Raw genomic sequence first — 15,805 nt, 5'->3', positions numbered from 1 at the left:
AAGCACCATAGTAGAACACAGATGAAGCTTCTAAGTTGATGTAATAGCCAGTAAGAAGTAGTACAATTCAAGTTTTAGGTACTGATTATTTACTTTTTAGCTGGCTTTGGAGCCTTGGACATGAGCTAGGACCTTAAGATTCTGCATGAAAGGAGGACTAGCAGCCGCGTTGCACGGGAGAATGTGAAATGTGTTCATATGTAGTAAAAACCTGAGAAATCCGTCCGTTTTCGTCATTTGTTATCGAATCGACTTAAGGCCCGATCGTCACATTGGCCGCTCTTCTCTCTGAAACGGTTGTACTTATCGCCTGCATAGCTATGTCGCGTGATGCGGTATGCGGAGACACTAAAAGCACCATAGTAGAACACAGATGAAGCTTCTAAGTTGATGTAATAGCCAGTAAGAAGTAGTACAATTCAAGTTTTAGGTATCGATTGTTGACTTTTTAGCTGGCTTTGGTGCCTTGGACATGAGCTAGGACCTTAAGATTCTGCATGAAAGGAGGACTAGCGGCCGCGTTGTACGGGAGAATGTGAAATGTGTTCATATGTAGTAAAATCCTGAGAAATCCGTCCGTTTTCGTCATTTGTTATCGAATCGACTTAAAGCCAGATCGTCACATTGGCTGCTCTTCTCTCTGAAACGGTTGTACTTATCGTCTGGAAAGCTTTGTCGCGTGCTGCGGTATGCGGAGACACTGAAAGCACCATAGTAGAACATAGATGAAGCTTCTAAGATGATGTAATAGCCAGTAAGAAGTAGTACAATTCAAGTTTTAGGTATCGATTATTGACTTTTTAGCTGGCTTTGATGCCTTGGACATGAGCTAGGACCTTAAGAATCTGCATGAAAGGAGGACTAGCAGCCGAGTTGCATGAAGAATGTGAAAAGTGTTCATATGTAGTAAAAACCTGAGAAATCCGTCCGTTTTCGTCATTTGTTATCGAATCGACTTAAAGCCAGACCGTCACATTGGCCGCTCTTCTCTCTGAAACGTTTGTACTTATCGTCTGCAAAGCTACGTCGCGTGCTGCGGTATGCGGAGACAATAAAATCACCATAGTAGAACACAGATGAAGCTTCTAAGTCGATGTAATAGCCAGTAAGAAGTAGTACAATTCAAGTTTTAGGTATCGATTATTGACTTCTTAGATGGATTTGGTGCCTTGGACATGAGCTAGGACCTTAAGATTCTGCATGAAAGGAGGACTAGCAGCCGAGTTGCACGGGACAATATGAAAAGTGTTCATATGTAGTAAAAACCTGAGAAATCCGTCCGTTTTCGTCATTTGTTATCGAATCGCCTTAAAGCTAGATCGTCACTTGGCCGCTCTTCTCTCTGAAACGGCTGTACTTATCGTCTGCAAAGCTATGTGGCGTGCTGCGGTATGCGGAGACACTAAAGGCACCATAGTAGAACACAGATGAAGCTTCTATGATGATGTAATAGCCAGTATGAAGTAGTACAATTCAAGTTTTAGGTATCGATTATTGACTATTTAGCTGTCTTTGGTGCCTTGGACATGAGCTAGGACCTTAAGATTCTGCATGAAAGGAGGACTAGCAGCCGAGTTGCACGGGAGAATGTGAAAAGTGTTCATATGTAGAAAAAACCTGAGAAATCCGTCCGTTTTCGTCATTTGTTATCGAATCGACTTAAAGCCCGATCGTCACATTGGCCGCTCTTCTCTCTGAAACGTTTGTACTTATCGTCTGCAAAGCTACGTCGCGTGCTGCGGTATGCGGAGACAATAAAATCACCATAGTAGAACACAGATGAAGCTTCTAAGTCGATGTAATAGCCAGTAAGAAGTAGTACAATTCAAGTTTTAGGTATCGATTATTGACTTCTTAGATGGATTTGGTGCCTTGGACATGAGCTAGGACCTTAAGATTCTGCATGAAAGGAGGACTAGCAGCCGAGTTGCACGGGACAATATGAAAAGTGTTCATATGTAGTAAAAACCTGAGAAATCCGTCCGTTTTCGTCATTTGTTATCGAATCGCCTTAAAGCTAGATCGTCACTTGGCCGCTCTTCTCTCTGAAACGGCTGTACTTATCGTCTGCAAAGCTATGTGGCGTGCTGCGGTATGCGGAGACACTAAAAGCACCATAGTAGAACACAGATTAAGCTTCTAAGTTGATGTAATACCCAGTAAGAAGTAGTACAATTCAAGTTTTAGGTACTGATTATTGACTTTTTAGCTGGCTTTGGTGCCTTGGACACGAGCTAGGACCTTAAGATTCTGCATGAAAGGAGGACTAGCAGAAGAGTTGCACGGGAGAATGTGAAAAGTGTTCATATGTAGTAAAAACCTGAGAAATCCGTCCGTTTTCGTCATTTGTTATCGAATCGACTTAAAGCCAGATCGTCACATTGGCCGCTCTTCTCTCTGAAACGGTTGTACTTATCGTCTTCAAAGCTATGTCGCGTGCTGCGGTATGCGGAGACACTAAAAGCACCATAGTAGAACACAGATGAAGCTTCTAAGTTGATGTAATAGCCAGTAAGAAGTAGTACAATTCAAGTTTTAGGTATCGATTATTGACTTCTTAGCTGGCTTTGGTGCCTTGTACATGAGCTAGGACCTTAAGATTCTGCATGAAAGGAGGACTAGCAGCCGAGTTGCACGGGAGAATGTGAAAAGTGTTCATATGTAGTAAAAACCTGAGAAATCCGTCCGTTTTCGTCATTTGTTATCGAATCGACTTAAAGCCAGATCGTCACTTGGCCGCTCTTCTCTCTGAAACGGTTCTACTTATCGTCTGCAAAGCTATGTCGCGTGCTGCGGTATGCGCAGACACTAAAAGCACCATAGTATAAAACAGATGAAGCTTCTAAGTTGATGTAATAGCCAGTAAGAAGTAGTACAACTCAAGTTTTAGGTATCGATTATTGACTTTTTAGCTGGCTTTGATGCCTTGGACATGAGCTAGGACCTTAAGATTCTGCATGAAAGGAGGAGTAGCAGCCGCGTTGCACGGGAGAATGTGAAATGTGTTCATATGTAGTAGAAACCTGAGAAATCCGTCCGTTTTCGTCATTTGTTATCGAATCGCCTTAAAGCCCGATCGTCACATTGGCCGCTCTTCTCTCTGAAACGTTTGTACTTATCGTCTGCAAAGCTATGTCGCGTGCTGCGGTATGCGGAAACAATAAAATCACCATAGTAGAACACAGATGAAGCTTCTAAGTCGATGTAATAGCCAGTAAGAAGTAGTACAATTCAAGTTTTAGGTATCGATTATTGACTTCTTAGATGGATTTGGTGCCTTGGACATGAGCTAGGACCTTAAGATTCTGCATGAAAGGAGGACTAGCAGCCGAGTTGCACGGGACAATATGAAAAGTGTTCATATGTAGTAAAAACCTGAGAAATCCGTCCGTTTTCGTCATTTGTTATCGAATCGCCTTAAAGCTAGATCGTCACTTGGAGGCTCTTCTCTCTGAAACGGCTGTACGTATCGTCTGCAAAGCTACGTGGCGTGCTGCGGTATGCGGAGACACTAAAAGCACCATAGTAGAACACAGATTAAGCTTCTAAGTTGATGTAATAGCCAGTAAGAAGTAGTACAATTCAAGTTTTAGGTACTGATTATTGACTTTTTAGCTGGCTTTGGTGCCTTGGACACGAGCTAGGACCTTAAGATTCTGCATGAAAGGAGGACTAGCAGCCGCGTTGGATGGGAGAATGTGAAAAGTGTTCATATGTAGTAAAAACCTGAGAAATCCGTCCGTTTTCGTCATTTGTTATCGAATCGGCTTAAAGCCAGATCGTCACATTGGCCGCTCTTCTCTCTGAAACGGTTGTACTTATCGCCTGCAAAGCTATGTCGCGTGATTCGGTATGCGGAGACACTAAAAGCACCATAGTAGAACACAGATGAAGCTTCTATGATGATGTAATAGCCAGTAAGAAGTAGTACAATTAAAGTTTTAGGTATCGATTATTGACTTTTTAGCTGGCTTTGGTGCCTTGGACATGAGCTAGGACCTTAAGATTCTGCATGAAAGGAGGACTAGCAGCCGCGTTGGATGGGAGAATGTGAAAAGTGTTCATATGTAGTAAAAACCTGAGAAATCCGTCCGTTTTCGTCATTTGTTATCGAATCGACTTAAAGCCAGATCGTCACATTGGCCGCTCTTCTCTCTGAAACGGTTGTACTTATCGTCTGCAAAGCTATGTCGTATGCTGCGGTAGGCGGAGACACTGAAACCACCACAGTAGAACACAGATGAAGCTTCTAATTTGATGTAATAGCCAGTAAGAAATAGTACAATTCAAGTTTTAGGTATCGATTATTGACATTTTAGCTGGCTTTGATGCCTTGGACATGAGCTAGGACCTTAAGAATCTGCATGAAAGGAGGACTAGCAGCCGAGTTGCAGGGAAGAATGTGAAAAGTGTTCATATGTAGTAAAAACCTGAGAAATCCGTCCGTTTTCGTCATTTGTTATCGAATCGACTTAAAGCCAGATCGTCACATTGGCCGCTCTTCTCTCTGAAACGGTTGTACTTATCGTCTTCAAAGCTATGTCGCGTGCTGCGGTATGCGGAGACTCTAAAAGCACCATAGTAGAACACAGATGAAGCTTCTAAGTTGATGTAATAGCCAGTAAGAAGTAGTACAATTCAAGTTTTAGGTACTGATTATTTACTTTTTAGCTGGCTTTGGTGCCTTGGACATGAGCTAGGACATTAAGATTCTGCATGAAAGGAGGACTAGCAGCCGCGTTGCACGGGAGAATGTGAAATGTGTTCATATGTAGTAAAAACCTGAGAAATCGGTCCGTTTTCGTCATTTGTTATCGAATCGACTTAAAGCCAGATCGTCACATTGGCCGCTCTTCTCTCTGAAACGGTTGTACTTATCGTCTGCAAAGCTATGTCGCATGCTGCGGTATGCGGAGACTCTAAAAGCACCATAGTAGAACACAGATGAAGCTTCTAAGTTGATGTAATAGCCAGTAAGAAGTAGTACAATTCAAGTTTTAGATATGGATTATTGACTTTTTAGCTGGCTTTGGTGCTTTGGACATGAGCTAGGACCTTAAGATTCTGCATGAAAGGAGGACTAGCAGCCGAGTTGCACGGGAGAATCTGAAAAGTGTTCATATGTAGTAAAAACCTGAGAAATCCGTCCGTTTTCGTCATTTGTTATCGAATCGACTTAAAGCCAGATCGTCACATTGGCCGCTCTTCTCTCTGAAACGGTTGTACTTATCGTCTGCAAAGCTATGTCGCGTGCTGCGGTATGCGCAGACACTAAATTAAGCACCATAGTATAAAACAGATGAAGCTTCTAAGCTGATGTAATAGCCAGTAAGAAGTAGTACAACTGAAGTTTTAGGTATCGATTATTGACTTTTTAGCTGGCTTTGGTGCCTTGGACATGAGCTAGGACCTTAAGATTCTGCATGATAGGAGGACTAGCAGCCGCGTTGCGCGGGAGAATGTGAAATGTGTTCATATGTAGTAGAAACATGAGAAATCCGTCCGTTTTCGTCATTTGTTATCGAATCGACTTAAAGCCCGATCGTCACATTGGCCGCTCTTCTCTCTGAAACGGTTGTACTTATCGTCTGCAAAGCTATGTCGCGTGCTGCGGTATGCGGAGACACTAAAAGCACCATAGTAGAACACAGATGAAGCTTCTAAGTTGATGTAATAGCCAGTAAGAAGTAGTACAATTCAAGTTTTAGGTATCGATTATTGACTTCTTAGCTGGCTTTGGTGCCTTGGACATGAGCTAGGACCTTAAGATTCTGCATGAAAGGAGGACTAGCAGCCGCGTTGCACGGGGGAACGTGAAATGTGTTCATATGTAGTAGAAACCTGAGAAATCCGTCCGTTTTCGTCATTTGTTATCGAATCGACTTAAAGCCCGATCGTCACATTGGCCGCTCTTCTCTCTGAAACGGTTGTACTTATCGTCTGCAAAGCTAAGTCGCGTGCTGCGGTATGCGGAGACAATAAAATCACCATAGTAGAACACAGATGAAGCTTCTAAGTCGATGTAATAGCCAGTAAGAAGTAGTACAATTCAAGTTTTAGGTATCGATTATTGACTTCTTAGATGGATTTGGTGCCTTGGACATGAGCTACGACCTTAAGATTCTGCATGAAAGGAGGACTAGCAGCCGAGTTGCACGGGACAATATGAAAAGTGTTCATATGTAGTAAAAACCTGAGAAATCCGTCCGTTTTCGTCATTTGTTATCGAATCGACTTAAAGCCAGATCGTCACATTGGCCGCTCTTCTCTCCGTAACGGTTGTACTTATCGTCTTCAAAGCTATGTCGCGTGCTGCGGTATGCGGAGACACTAAAAGCACCATAGTAGAACACAGATGAAGCTTCTAAGTTGATGTAAGAGCCAGTAAGAAGTAGTACAATTCAAGTTGTAGGTATCGATTATTGACTTTTTAGCTGGCTTTGGTGCCTTGGACATGAGCTAGGACCTTAAGATTCTGCATGAAAGGAGGACTAGTAGCCGCGTTGCACGGGAGAATGTGAAATGTGTTCATATGTAGTGGAAACCTGAGAAATCCGTACGTTTTCGTCATTTGTTATCGAATCGACTTAAAGCCCGATCGTCACATTGACCGCTCTTCTCTCTGAAACGGTTGTACTTATCGTCTGCAAAGCTAAGTCGCGTGCTGCGGTATGCGGAGACAATAAAATCACCATAGTAGAACACAGATGAAGTTTTAAGTCGATGTAATAGCCAGTAAGAAGTAGTACAATTCATGTTTTAGGTATCGATTATTGACTTTTTAGCTGGCTTTGGTGCCTTGGACATGAGCTATGACCTTAAGATTCTGCATGAAAGGAGGACTAGCAGCCGAGTTGCACGGGAGAATGTGAAAAGTGTTCATATGTAGTAAAAACCTGAGAAATCCGTCCGTTTTCGTCATTTGTTATCGAATCGACTTAAAGCCAGATCGTCACATTGGCCGCTCTTCTCTCTGAAACGGTTGTACTTATCGTCTTCAAAGCTATGTCGCGTGCTGCGGTATGCGGAGACACTAAAAGCACCATAGTAGAACACAGATGAAGCTTCTAAGTTGATGTAATAGCCAGTAAGAAGTAGTACAATTCAAGTTTTAGGTATCGATTATTGACTTCTTAGCTGGCTTTGGTGCCTTGTACATGAGCTAGGACCTTAAGATTCTGCATGAAAGGAGGACTAGCAGCCGAGTTGCACGGGAGAATGTGAAAAGTGTTCATATGTAGTAAAAACCTGAGAAATCCGTCCGTTTTCGTCATTTGTTATCGAATCGCCTTAAAGCTAGATCGTCACTTGGCCGCTCTTCTCTCTGAAACGGCTGTACTTATCGTCTGCAAAGCTATGTGGCGTGCTGCGGTATGCGGAGACACTAAAGGCACCATAGTAGAACACAGATGAAGCTTCTATGATGATGTAATAGCCAGTATGAAGTAGTACAATTCAAGTTTTAGGTATCGATTATTGACTATTTAGCTGTCTTTGGTGCCTTGGACATGAGCTAGGACCTTAAGATTCTGCATGAAAGGAGGACTAGCAGCCGAGTTGCACGGGAGAATGTGGAAAGTGTTCATATGTAGAAAAAACCTGAGAAATCCGTCCGTTTTCGTCATTTGTTATCGAATCGACTTAAAGCCCGATCGTCACATTGGCCGCTCTTCTCTCTGAAACGTTTGTACTTATCGTCTGCAAAGCTACGTCGCGTGCTGCGGTATGCGGAGACAATAAAATCACCATAGTAGAACACAGATGAAGCTTCTAAGTCGATGTAATAGCCAGTAAGAAGTAGTACAATTCAAGTTTTAGGTATCGATTATTGACTTCTTAGATGGATTTGGTGCCTTGGACATGAGCTAGGACCTTAAGATTCTGCATGAAAGGAGGACTAGCAGCCGAGTTGCACGGGACAATATGAAAAGTGTTCATATGTAGTAAAAACCTGAGAAATCCGTCCGTTTTCGTCATTTGTTATCGAATCGCCTTAAAGCTAGATCGTCACTTGGCCGCTCTTCTCTCTGAAACGGCTGTACTTATCGTCTGCAAAGCTATGTGGCGTGCTGCGGTATGCGGAGACACTAAAAGCACCATAGTAGAACACAGATTAAGCTTCTAAGTTGATGTAATACCCAGTAAGAAGTAGTACAATTCAAGTTTTAGGTACTGATTATTGACTTTTTAGCTGGCTTTGGTGCCTTGGACACGAGCTAGGACCTTAAGATTCTGCATGAAAGGAGGACTAGCAGCCGAGTTGCACGGGAGAATGTGAAAAGTGTTCATATGTAGTAAAAACCTGAGAAATCCGTCCGTTTTCGTCATTTGTTATCGAATCGACTTAAAGCCAGATCGTCACATTGGCCGCTCTTCTCTCTGAAACGGTTGTACTTATCGTCTTCAAAGCTATGTCGCGTGCTGCGGTATGCGGAGACACTAAAAGCACCATAGTAGAACACAGATGAAGCTTCTAAGTTGATGTAATAGCCAGTAAGAAGTAGTACAATTCAAGTTTTAGGTATCGATTATTGACTTCTTAGCTGGCTTTGGTGCCTTGTACATGAGCTAGGACCTTAAGATTCTGCATGAAAGGAGGACTAGCAGCCGAGTTGCACGGGAGAATGTGAAAAGTGTTCATATGTAGTAAAAACCTGAGAAATCCGTCCGTTTTCGTCATTTGTTATCGAATCGACTTAAAGCCAGATCGTCACTTGGCCGCTCTTCTCTCTGAAACGGTTCTACTTATCGTCTGCAAAGCTATGTCGCGTGCTGCGGTATGCGCAGACACTAAAAGCACCATAGTATAAAACAGATGAAGCTTCTAAGTTGATGTAATAGCCAGTAAGAAGTAGTACAACTCAAGTTTTAGGTATCGATTATTGACTTTTTAGCTGGCTTTGATGCCTTGGACATGAGCTAGGACCTTAAGATTCTGCATGAAAGGAGGAGTAGCAGCCGCGTTGCACGGGAGAATGTGAAATGTGTTCATATGTAGTAGAAACCTGAGAAATCCGTCCGTTTTCGTCATTTGTTATCGAATCGCCTTAAAGCCCGATCGTCACATTGGCCGCTCTTCTCTCTGAAACGTTTGTACTTATCGTCTGCAAAGCTATGTCGCGTGCTGCGGTATGCGGAAACAATAAAATCACCATAGTAGAACACAGATGAAGCTTCTAAGTCGATGTAATAGCCAGTAAGAAGTAGTACAATTCAAGTTTTAGGTATCGATTATTGACTTCTTAGATGGATTTGGTGCCTTGGACATGAGCTAGGACCTTAAGATTCTGCATGAAAGGAGGACTAGCAGCCGAGTTGCACGGGACAATATGAAAAGTGTTCATATGTAGTAAAAACCTGAGAAATCCGTCCGTTTTCGTCATTTGTTATCGAATCGCCTTAAAGCTAGATCGTCACTTGGAGGCTCTTCTCTCTGAAACGGCTGTACGTATCGTCTGCAAAGCTACGTGGCGTGCTGCGGTATGCGGAGACACTAAAAGCACCATAGTAGAACACAGATTAAGCTTCTAAGTTGATGTAATAGCCAGTAAGAAGTAGTACAATTCAAGTTTTAGGTACTGATTATTGACTTTTTAGCTGGCTTTGGTGCCTTGGACACGAGCTAGGACCTTAAGATTCTGCATGAAAGGAGGACTAGCAGCCGCGTTGGATGGGAGAATGTGAAAAGTGTTCATATGTAGTAAAAACCTGAGAAATCCGTCCGTTTTCGTCATTTGTTATCGAATCGGCTTAAAGCCAGATCGTCACATTGGCCGCTCTTCTCTCTGAAACGGTTGTACTTATCGCCTGCAAAGCTATGTCGCGTGATTCGGTATGCGGAGACACTAAAAGCACCATAGTAGAACACAGATGAAGGTTCTATGATGATGTAATAGCCAGTAAGAAGTAGTACAATTAAAGTTTTAGGTATCGATTATTGACTTTTTAGCTGGCTTTGGTGCCTTGGACATGAGCTAGGACCTTAAGATTCTGCATGAAAGGAGGACTAGCAGCCGCGTTGGATGGGAGAATGTGAAAAGTGTTCATATGTAGTAAAAACCTGAGAAATCCGTCCGTTTTCGTCATTTGTTATCGAATCGACTTAAAGCCAGATCGTCACATTGGCCGCTCTTCTCTCTGAAACGGTTGTACTTATCGTCTGCAAAGCTATGTCGTATGCTGCGGTAGGCGGAGACACTGAAACCACCACAGTAGAACACAGATGAAGCTTCTAATTTGATGTAATAGCCAGTAAGAAATAGTACAATTCAAGTTTTAGGTATCGATTATTGACATTTTAGCTGGCTTTGATGCCTTGGACATGAGCTAGGACCTTAAGAATCTGCATGAAAGGAAGACTAGCAGCCGAGTTGCAGGGAAGAATGTGAAAAGTGTTCATATGTAGTAAAAACCTGAGAAATCCGTCCGTTTTCGTCATTTGTTATCGAATCGACTTAAAGCCAGATCGTCACATTGGCCGCTCTTCTCTCTGAAACGGTTGTACTTATCGTCTTCAAAGCTATGTCGCGTGCTGCGGTATGCGGAGACTCTAAAAGCACCATAGTAGAACACAGATGAAGCTTCTAAGTTGATGTAATAGCCAGTAAGAAGTAGTACAATTCAAGTTTTAGGTACTGATTATTTACTTATTAGCTGGCTTTGGTGCCTTGGACATGAGCTAGGACATTAAGATTCTGCATGAAAGGAGGACTAGCAGCCGCGTTGCACGGGAGAATGTGAAATGTGTTCATATGTAGTAAAAACCTGAGAAATCGGTCCGTTTTCGTCATTTGTTATCGAATCGACTTAAAGCCAGATCGTCACATTGGCCGCTCTTCTCTCTGAAACGGTTGTACTTATCGTCTGCAAAGCTATGTCGCATGCTGCGGTATGCGGAGACTCTAAAAGCACCATAGTAGAACACAGATGAAGCTTCTAAGTTGATGTAATAGCCAGTAAGAAGTAGTACAATTCAAGTTTTAGATATGGATTATTGACTTTTTAGCTGGCTTTGGTGCTTTGGACATGAGCTAGGACCTTAAGATTCTGCATGAAAGGAGGACTAGCAGCCGAGTTGCACGGGAGAATCTGAAAAGTGTTCATATGTAGTAAAAACCTGAGAAATCCGTCCGTTTTCGTCATTTGTTATCGAATCGACTTAAAGCCAGATCGTCACATTGGCCGCTCTTCTCTCTGAAACGGTTGTACTTATCGTCTGCAAAGCTATGTCGCGTGCTGCGGTATGCGCAGACACTAAATTAAGCACCATAGTATAAAACAGATGAAGCTTCTAAGCTGATGTAATAGCCAGTAAGAAGTAGTACAACTGAAGTTTTAGGTATCGATTATTGACTTTTTAGCTGGCTTTGGTGCCTTGGACATGAGCTAGGACCTTAAGATTCTGCATGATAGGAGGACTAGCAGCCGCGTTGCACGGGAGAATGTGAAATGTGTTCATATGTAGTAGAAACATGAGAAATCCGTCCGTTTTCGTCATTTGTTATCGAATCGACTTAAAGCCCGATCGTCACATTGGCCGCTCTTCTCTCTGAAACGGTTGTACTTATCGTCTGCAAAGCTATGTCGCGTGCTGCGGTATGCGGAGACACTAAAAGCACCATAGTAGAACACAGATGAAGCTTCTAAGTTGATGTAATAGCCAGTAAGAAGTAGTACAATTCAAGTTTTAGGTATCGATTATTGACTTCTTAGCTGGCTTTGGTGCCTTGGACATGAGCTAGGACCTTAAGATTCTGCATGAAAGGAGGACTAGCAGCCGCGTTGCACGGGGGAACGTGAAATGTGTTCATATGTAGTAGAAACCTGAGAAATCCGTCCGTTTTCGTCATTTGTTATCGAATCGACTTAAAGCCCGATCGTCACATTGGCCGCTCTTCTCTCTGAAACGGTTGTACTTATCGTCTGCAAAGCTAAGTCGCGTGCTGCGGTATGCGGAGACAATAAAATCACCATAGTAGAACACAGATGAAGCTTCTAAGTTTATGTAATAGCCAGTAAGAAGTAGTACAATTCAAGTTTTAGGTATCGATTATTGACTTCTTAGATGGATTTGGTGCCTTTGACATGAGCTACGACCTTAAGATTCTGCATGAAAGGAGGACTAGCAGCCGAGTTGCACGGGACAATATGAAAAGTGTTCATATGTAGTAAAAACCTGAGAAATCCGTCCGTTTTCGTCATTTGTTATCGAATCGACTTAAAGCCAGATCGTCACATTGGCCGCTCTTCTCTCCGTAACGGTTGTACTTATCGTCTTCAAAGCTATGTCGCGTGCTGCGGTATGCGGAGACACTAAAAGCACCATAGTAGAACACAGATGAAGCTTCTAAGTTGATGTAAGAGCCAGTAAGAAGTAGTACAATTCAAGTTGTAGGTATCGATTATTGACTTTTTAGCTGGCTTTGGTGCCTTGGACATGAGCTAGGACCTTAAGATTCTGCATGAAAGGAGGACTAGTAGCCGCGTTGCACGGGAGAATGTGAAATGTGTTCATATGTAGTGGAAACCTGAGAAATCCGTACGTTTTCGTCATTTGTTATCGAATCGACTTAAAGCCCGATCGTCACATTGACCGCTCTTCTCTCTGAAACGGTTGTACTTATCGTCTGCAAAGCTAAGTCGCGTGCTGCGGTATGCGGAGATAATAAAATCACCATAGTAGAACACAGATGAAGTTTTAAGTCGATGTAATAGCCAGTAAGAAGTAGTACAATTGATGTTTTAGGTATCGATTATTGACTTTTTAGCTGGCTTTGGTGCCTTGGACATGAGCTATGACCTTAAGATTCTGCATGAAAGGAGGACTAGCAGCCGAGTTGCACGGGAGAATGTGAAAAGTGTTCATATGTAGTAAAAACCTGAGAAATCCGTCCGTTTTCGTCATTTGTTATCGAATCGACTTAAAGCCAGATCGTCACATTGGCCGCTCTTCTCTCTGAAACGGTTGTACTTATCGTCTTCAAAGCTATGTCGCGTGCTGCGGTATGCGGAGACACTAAAAGCACCATAGTAGAACACAGATGAAGCTTCTAAGTTGATGTAATAGCCAGTAAGAAGTAGTACAATTCAAGTTTTAGGTATCGATTATTGACTTCTTAGCTGGCTTTGGTGCCTTGTACATGAGCTAGGACCTTAAGATTCTGCATGAAAGGAGGACTAGCAGCCGAGTTGCGCGGGAGAATGTGAAAAGTGTTCATATGTAGTAAAAACCTGAGAAATCCGTCCGTTTTCGTCATTTGTTATCGTATCGACTTAAAGCCAGATCGTCACTTGGCCGCTCTTCTCTCTGAAACGGTTCTACTTATCGTCTGCAAAGCTATGTCGCGTGCTGCGGTATGCGCAGACACTAAAAGCACCATAGTATAAAACAGATGAAACTTCTAAGTTGATGTAATAGCCAGTAAGAAGTAGTACAACTCAAGTTTTAGGTATCGATTATTGACTTTTTAGCTGGCTTTGATGCCTTGGACATGAGCTAGGACCTTAAGATTCTGCATGAAAGGAGGAGTAGCAGCCGCGTTGCACGGGAGAATGTGAAATGTGTTCATATGTAGTAGAAACCTGAGAAATCCGTCCGTTTTCGTCATTTGTTATCGAATCGCCTTAAAGCCCGATCGTCACATTGGCCGCTCTTCTCTCTGAAACGTTTGTACTTATCGTCTGCAAAGCTATGTCGCGTGCTGCGGTATGCGGAAACAATAAAATCACCATAGTAGAACACAGATGAAGCTTCTAAGTCGATGTAATAGCCAGTAAGAAGTAGTACAATTCAAGTTTTAGGTATCGATTATTGACTTCTTAGATGGATTTGGTGCCTTGGACATGAGCTAGGACCTTAAGATTCTGCGTGAAAGGAGGACTAGCAGCCGAGTTGCACGGGACAATATGAAAAGTGTTCATATGTAGTAAAAACCTGAGAAATCCGTCCGTTTTCGTCATTTGTTATCGAATCGCCTTAAAGCTAGATCGTCACTTGGAGGCTCTTCTCTCTGAAACGGCTGTACGTATCGTCTGCAAAGCTACGTGGCGTGCTGCGGTATGCGGAGACACTAAAAGCACCATAGTAGAACACAGATTAAGCTTCTAAGTTGATGTAATAGCCAGTAAGAAGTAGTACAATTCAAGTTTTAGGTACTGATTATTGACTTTTTAGCTGGCTTTGGTGCCTTGGACACGAGCTAGGACCTTAAGATTCTGCATGAAAGGAGGACTAGCAGCCGCGTTGGATGGGAGAATGTGAAAAGTGTTCATATGTAGTAAAAACCTGAGAAATCCGTCCGTTTTCGTCATTTGTTATCGAATCGGCTTAAAGCCAGATCGTCACATTGGCCGCTCTTCTCTCTGAAACGGTTGTACTTATCGCCTGCAAAGCTATGTCGCGTGATTCGGTATGCGGAGACACTAAAAGCACCATAGTAGAACACAGATGAAGCTTCTATGATGATGTAATAGCCAGTAAGAAGTAGTACAATTAAAGTTTTAGGTATCGATTATTGACTTTTTAGCTGGCTTTGGTGCCTTGGACATGAGCTAGGACCTTAAGATTCTGCATGAAAGGAGGACTAGCAGCCGCGTTGGATGGGAGAATGTGAAAAGTCTTCATATGTAGTAAAAACCTGAGAAATCCGTCCGTTTTCGTCATTTGTTATCGAATCGACTTAAAGCCAGATCGTCACATTGGCCGCTCTTCTCTCTGAAACGGTTGTACTTATCGTCTGCAAAGCTATGTCGTATGCTGCGGTAGGCGGAGGCACTGAAACCACCACAGTAGAACACAGATGAAGCTTCTAATTTGATGTAATAGCCAGTAAGAAATAGTACAATTCAAGTTTTAGGTATCGATTATTGACATTTTAGCTGGCTTTGATGCCTTGGACATGAGCTAGGACCTTAAGAATCTGCATGAAAGGAGGACTAGCAGCCGAGTTGCAGGGAAGAATGTGGAAAGTGTTCATATGTAGTAAAAACCTGAGAAATCCGTCCGTTTTCGTCATTTGTTATCGAATCGACTTAAAGCCAGATCGTCACATTGGCCGCTCTTCTCTCTGAAACGGTTGTACTTATCGTCTTCAAAGCTATGTCGCGTGCTGCGGTATGCGGAGACTCTAAAAGCACCATAGTAGAACACAGATGAAGCTTCTAAGTTGATGTAATAGCCAGTAAGAAGTAGTACAATTCAAGTTTTAGGTACTGATTATTTACTTTTTAGCTGGCTTTGGTGCCTTGGACATGAGCTAGGACATTAAGATTCTGCATGAAAGGAGGACTAGCAGCCGCGTTGCACGGGAGAATGTGAAATGTGTTCATATGTAGTAAAAACCTGAGAAATCGGTCCGTTTTCGTCATTTGTTATCGAATCGACTTAAAGCCAGATCGTCACATTGGCCGCTCTTCTCTCTGAAACGGTTGTACTTATCGTCTGCAAAGCTATGTCGCGTGCTGCGGTATGCGGAGACTCTAAAAGCACCATAGTAGAACACAGATGAAGCTTCTAAGTTGATGTAATAGCCAGTAAGAAGTAGTACAATTCAAGTTTTAGATATGGATTATTGACTTTTTAGCTGGCTTTGGTGCCTTGGACATGAGCTAGGACCTTAAGATTCTGCATGAAAGGAGGACTAGCAGCCGAGTTGCACGGGAGAATCTGAAAAGTGTTCATATGTAGTAAAAACCTGAGAAATCCGTCCGTTTTCGTCATTTGTTATCGAATCGACTTAAAGCCAGATCGTCACATTGGCCGCTCTTCTCTCTGAAACGGTTGTACTTATCGTCTGCAAAGCTATGT

Source organism: Schistocerca gregaria, unplaced genomic scaffold (genome assembly GCF_023897955.1).
Source record: "Schistocerca gregaria isolate iqSchGreg1 unplaced genomic scaffold, iqSchGreg1.2 ptg000198l, whole genome shotgun sequence".
Lineage (NCBI taxonomy): Eukaryota > Metazoa > Arthropoda > Insecta > Orthoptera > Acrididae > Schistocerca > Schistocerca gregaria.
The sequence above is the reverse complement of the archived record's forward strand: the minus strand, read 5'-3'. Positions refer to the sequence as shown.